The following is a 5873-nucleotide window of genomic DNA, read 5'->3' on the forward strand; positions in this document are numbered from 1 at the left end:
CCTCATTTTTCTCCTCTACTCATCAATCACAAATTTGAATTTGAATCAAGTTGGGGTCTTAGGCACTCTCTCAACATTTCCCCATGCTCCTCTTCCATGCTCACACTGTTCCCATCAAATGGAATATTCCCAAAGAACAAAACCATGTCTACATTCTGCTTGTCCTTCCAGAGGTAGCTCACATATGCTGCTTCCTCAGTAATAACTATTTAAATCATCTGATCCAACTTTCTCTTCTCGATTTCCATAACGCTTATTCCTTTCATATCTCCTTTAAGACTGTTTTGTCCCCTTCTTTTTTGTTGAGGTATAATTTACACATACTAAAATCCACCCATTTAAAGTGCATAGTTGATGAATTTTGACAGCTGCATACAATTGTATAATCACCATCACAACCAAGATATAAAATACTTCTATAATCCCAAAAAAGGTTTTTTGTGCCCTTTGAAGTCGACCCCCTCCTCCAAACTCTGGCCAAAGGTAAACTCTGATCCTTTTTGTCATTATAGTTTTGCCTTTTCTAGATTCTCCTATAAGTGGAACCATAGAGGATATGTCTTTTTTTTAATATATGACTTTCAATTAGGATAAAGTTTCTGAGGTTCATCCATGCTGTTTTTGAACATATTTTGTTCCTTTTTAAAGAGATATACCACAAAATTTATTAGTAGACAGACATTTGAATTGCTCCTATTTTTAATTCCAATGAATAGTGCTGCTATGAACATTTGCAAACAGATCTTTGTGCGGACATGTGTTTTCATGTTACTTTGGCAAATACCTAGGAGTAAAATTGCTGGGTCGGATGAAAACACCAGACTGTTTCCCACCATCGTCACATGAGAGTTCCAGTTGTTCCCCATCCTCATTAGCCCTTGGTCGTCAGTCTTTAATTTTTTCATACTAGTCGCCATTGTGGTGTCTCAGTACACTCTTCATTTGCGCTTCCCTAATGACTAATTGTGTTGAGTTACTTTTCATGGTGCTTAGTAGCCATCTGTATCTCTTCTTGGGTGAAATGCCTAAGCGTTTTGCCCAGTGTTAAAATCGGGTTGTTCTTGAGTTGTAAGAGCGCTTTATAAATTCCAGATAAAAGTCCTTTGTCAGATAGGTTTTGCACATATTTTCTCTTGCTCTGTGGCTTGCCTTTTTGTTTCCTTGGATGTTTTTCTCCACGAAAAAGAAATTAAATTGAATGAAGTCCATCCTTCCTGTTATTTGTAAACTCCATAAGGGTAGGGATTGTGAGTTACACATCTTACATGTCAATATATGATAATAAGACTGGAAACTAATTATGTAATGGGCACTAAGAGTTGTTTTATATATTTCTTTGCATTTGATTGTCACCCACCTGTAAGTAGGTGTTCTTGTCCTCACTGTGGTGCTGTGGAGATCAAAGCACTGAGAGGTGTCGTAACTTCATCGGTTAAATGACTAGTAAGAAATGGGGCCAGAATTCAAACCAGGGTCTTCTGTTTGACCTTGAAGTCCATGTTTTTAGACACATTAGGATGCCTCCCTTTGTTGGATGACTAGGTATATGAGTGAATGAATGCTGCCTTATTTGTTCTTAAAGATTACGTGTGTGTGTGCACATGCATTAGTAGTAGCCTTTGTACGCATTAAAAACTCTGCAACAATTCAAAGGACTGAAAATAGTGATTAGCCATGATGGGAAGAGAAAGTTGGGGAAGCAAAAGTAGGAAAGAAAGTTACCATGTTTTACATCTTTCATTTTTGAACCAGATGAATGTATTATGTAGTATATCAACCTATTAAAAGAAAAATGAAGCCCCATATTTAGGACAATGACATATATTAGAAATCAATAGAAAAATAGCTTATACATTTTATTAAGAGAATAGTTACTAATGATTCTGCAAGAGAGAGAGAGAGAAAGAAACCATTACATTGCTGTGTCTTCAGAGTAGAGGGTTTCTCTTACAATATTTTAAATTTGAAGCTTCCACATGTGACTGTAGACATGCTTGCAAATTTAGGCCAAGGGCAAGAAGTCATACCTTCAAAATTTCCTTTTCATTCACCATGTTAGTTCTTTTTTTTTCAACGTTTATTTTTTATTTTTTGAGACAGAGAGAGACAGAACATGAACAGAGGAGGGTCAGAGAGAGGGAGACACAGAATCTGAAACAGGCTCCAGGCTCTGAGCTGTCAGCACAGAGCCTGACGCGGGGCTCAAACTCATGGACCGCGAGATCATGACCTGAGCTGAAGTCAGCCGCTCAACCGACTGAGCCACCCAGGCGCCCCAACACCACCATGTTAGTTCTAATGTGTGGTAGCCAAGCCCATCTTCCTGTGGGGCCCTCAACAAAGGAAGAGTCAATTACTGTTAAAAGCTTTGGGTTATTAACATAGAATTTGTACTTGTAGTTGCCTGCTCCCCAGATTCACAGAAGGACAAAATTACAATGAATTTTTGAAAGACTCCCCCGCAACTAATGAAGATACAATTAATGAAAACAGAAGACCTCACTGGCCTTAATGAGAAGGCCTGAGATGGATTTAATTGCTGGGCCTACCCCAAATGCTCTGTTAGATTCACACCGTGGAAGAGCCAACATGGATATAGTGGAGCGTGGACATGACATCAATAAGACATGTCAAAGCTATTCATCACTTTGACGTTTCATGCAAGCCCTGACAGAAACCACGCAGTCCCTCACGACTGGTTGGATATCTTGCTATGTTCCTAAGGCAGCTTCTGCAGACTTGAAAGAGAAGGTAAAAGAGTGCCAGCGTGTCTTTGTCCTCTAGTTCCAGCTCCCTGGCTGCCTGGATCACAGCAAGCATTATCTGTGGATCAAAGGGATGACGCTTGTCCAGAAGGCTGGATGCACAGGTGGAAGATGCCGCAGCCGGCACCAGTGACACCTGAAGAATGAGCCAGGTGGAGATGAGCTAAAAAGGAAAGGGAGCTTTAGGAGTGGGCCTAGGGAGAATGGTGGTTGGGGGTATTTATATAGAAGGGATGGATAGTGAAGTCATTAATGATTCTGAGAGAGACAGAGAGGGAGAGAGAAGCCATCGCAAGCACCCCACGCCCAGGGCCTACATTGTAGAGAGGAAACACTGCACACAGAGTACATTTCCCTGATAGGAAGCTCTGTGCAAAGGTCCCAAAGCAATTCCTTAAAAGTCCTATGTCATGAGGAGCTTAGAAAGATCTAGACATGGAAATGTAGCAATGGCCGTAACGGGTATAATAAACCCCATTGGCTGGCCTGAGTTTTAACTCCCTGCAATGGCGGTTCTCTTCAGATAAGGAGCCCTGAGCAACTTTTTCCTTCCTTAGGTCTTTATAGGGGTATCTTATTATATAGTAATAATAGCCTGCGCAGTGCAGAAAAGCACAGTAAAAGATAAGTGCTCATAAGCAGTATGGTGCAGTAATTAAGAGCCCAGGATCTGGTAAAAATCTCAGCTCTGTCACTTTCTACCCTTAAGGTGATAGGACAAGCTAATTAATTACTTTGCACCTCAATCTTCTCATCTCAAAAATAGAAATAATAATGAAAATAATAGTATTTGTTTCTATAATAATAGATATATTAGATATATATAGATATATCTATGTAATAGATATATATATCTATTATATAATAATAGATATATATAATATATTATTAATATAATAATATAATATATAATTATATATACTATATAATAATATATATTATTAATATAATAATAATAATATTATAATAATAATATAGATATATCTATATAATAGATATATTATATATAACATAATAGACCAGTTGTTGTGGAAGAGAAACAAGGTAAGTATATAATGTGCTTAGCATGACCCTGGAAAACAGAAAGCTTCCAATAAACTCTAGCAGTCATTGTGATTACCATTGTTATTACCAATTTTATTACCAATAAATTACCAATACCAATTACCAATATTATTACCATTAATAATATTAACATTATTATGACTCCAGCTTATCTTCTACTTCCCATATTTAATCTGTTAACAAATCATTCAATATAAAATCTGATGTCTACCTTGGCACAGATTTTTGTCATCTTGACTGAAAATATATATGCCTGTTGGTCCCCAGTCTCATTCTTCTTCACCTCAAACTTTTGACCAAGCGTATATCCGGAGGTAAGGATATGGCGAATACACTTGTCATTTACATTATCTGACAGTGTGAATATTTGCTTCCCAGAAGCCTGATATGGAAAACACATAGCACCGCTAAAAGCATTAAATAAAATAGAGTTGATATGGTTACACTGATCTGCACTTTCTAAATTTATTGATGGAGGCAAAGAAAATAGGCTGGCGTGGATTTCGTACAATTTTGGATCACACTAACCTAGATTCAAACAGTTCGTTCAGCTAAAAATATTGTTTCCTCCCATAAGGTTCCCAATTTTGCAGAGAAAGATGCCTCTGAGAAGTACAGTACTTGATACAGTGAGTGGTCTTGTATTCCGGAGGAGAAATTACACAAGGACATCACCACCACATTCTCCAGAAGTAGAGATTCTTTGGCACTGAGTCCCAACTGACGTAGGGTCCCCTGAAGTACAGAACAAACGATACCAGCAGTGCAGCCAGCCTCGGTGGAGTTGACGACGGAGGGTGTCTTTGTGTGGTTAATGTTGACTTCCTTTTGTGGCCAGGGCCACTGAGTTGGGGGTGACAGAAGGCAAGAAAGAAACCAGACCCACAATTAACAGATGGCTGGCCCAAGCCCAAGGGGAAAAGAAACCACCTCAGAAGCCTCACAGAAAATATTTGCCTGGGAGGCTCTTCCTTAGAAGGATGTTGAGGGTTGTTAAATGTATCCTGCTGTTAGGCAAGTGAGAATTTTACTTGTTTCTTACACAGAAAGAAACACCAGGAAGAAAAGCCCTGCTCTTAAGAACAGTTTTTTAATTATAAAAGTAGAAAACATGTTTCTTTCTAACACTTAACATTGAACTTCCTTCATCATCCCATAAGCAACCTTGCGGATGTCAGGTGGCAAGTCCTCAGGGTCACCTATACCCATCCCTGTCTGCTCCCTCTTCAGCAGGGAGACATCTCAAGCCACATTTCATTTCTGTAGTGCGGAGGCAAGTGTCACACATTTCGTAGGTAATTCAGTAGATACCAGTGGGATTAATGTTTTAAAATGAAACCATCAGGGGCATCAAGATGGCGTCTGCCAGCAGAGTTGTTCAGGTAGTCAAACCACATAGTCCATGAATAAGGTTTCCTGACAGAAGAGACAATCCTAAACTCAATGTATCAGAAGTTTTGAGCTCAGCAGGACTCCCATCTCACTCTTCTTCAATTTCACAGCGTTCTAAGGGCAGGAAATCACCAGATTTGCTGATTCATCAGGGTCCACCAGACACTGCAGAAATAATAAAAACATTACGTCAGAAATACAGAAGGAAACTTGTGTCTCGAGAAGAAATTGAATTTATCCAACGTGGAGATCCAGAATAATCACTGACAGTGTGGCTGCTGTTTGTAATCAGACAAAAGAATGGTCTTTACAATAAAGGACTTCCAAAATGGCACATGAGAAATTACACATTAAACAACTTGAATATTCTGTAAGAAAAAAAAAAGGAGATATAGAAGATTTAGATGGACACTTGTATCTCCTAATATATGTATCTTGGTCAGCTTCTCCACAAACTTACCTATTTGCTTATATTCTTATTAAAGTATACATTTATAAAAATTTTTAAAGAAATTATCAGCTCTGCTGTAACCATCATCCTTATTTAAATTCACTGACCTTTATACCAAGGCCAAATACATTTTCATCGTTATACTTTGTTAAAGCCATCTGTGTAAAGTTGGCAGAAAAACCTATGGTAACTTATAGTTA

The 5873-nt window shown here is 38.4% G+C and overlaps 1 pseudogene; it reads left to right on the forward strand.

Moving 5' to 3' along the window:
• The first annotated feature begins 5176 nt into the window (after window positions 1–5176).
• LOC112862672 (alpha-ketoglutarate dehydrogenase component 4 pseudogene) lies at window positions 5177–5507 on the forward strand (annotated as a pseudogene).
• The last annotated feature ends 366 nt before the right edge of the window (window positions 5508–5873 follow it).

The sequence above is a fragment of the Puma concolor genome, chromosome B2 (assembly GCF_028749965.1).
Source record: "Puma concolor isolate L17-30 chromosome B2, mPumCon1.1.hap2, whole genome shotgun sequence".
Taxonomy (NCBI): domain Eukaryota; kingdom Metazoa; phylum Chordata; class Mammalia; order Carnivora; family Felidae; genus Puma; species Puma concolor.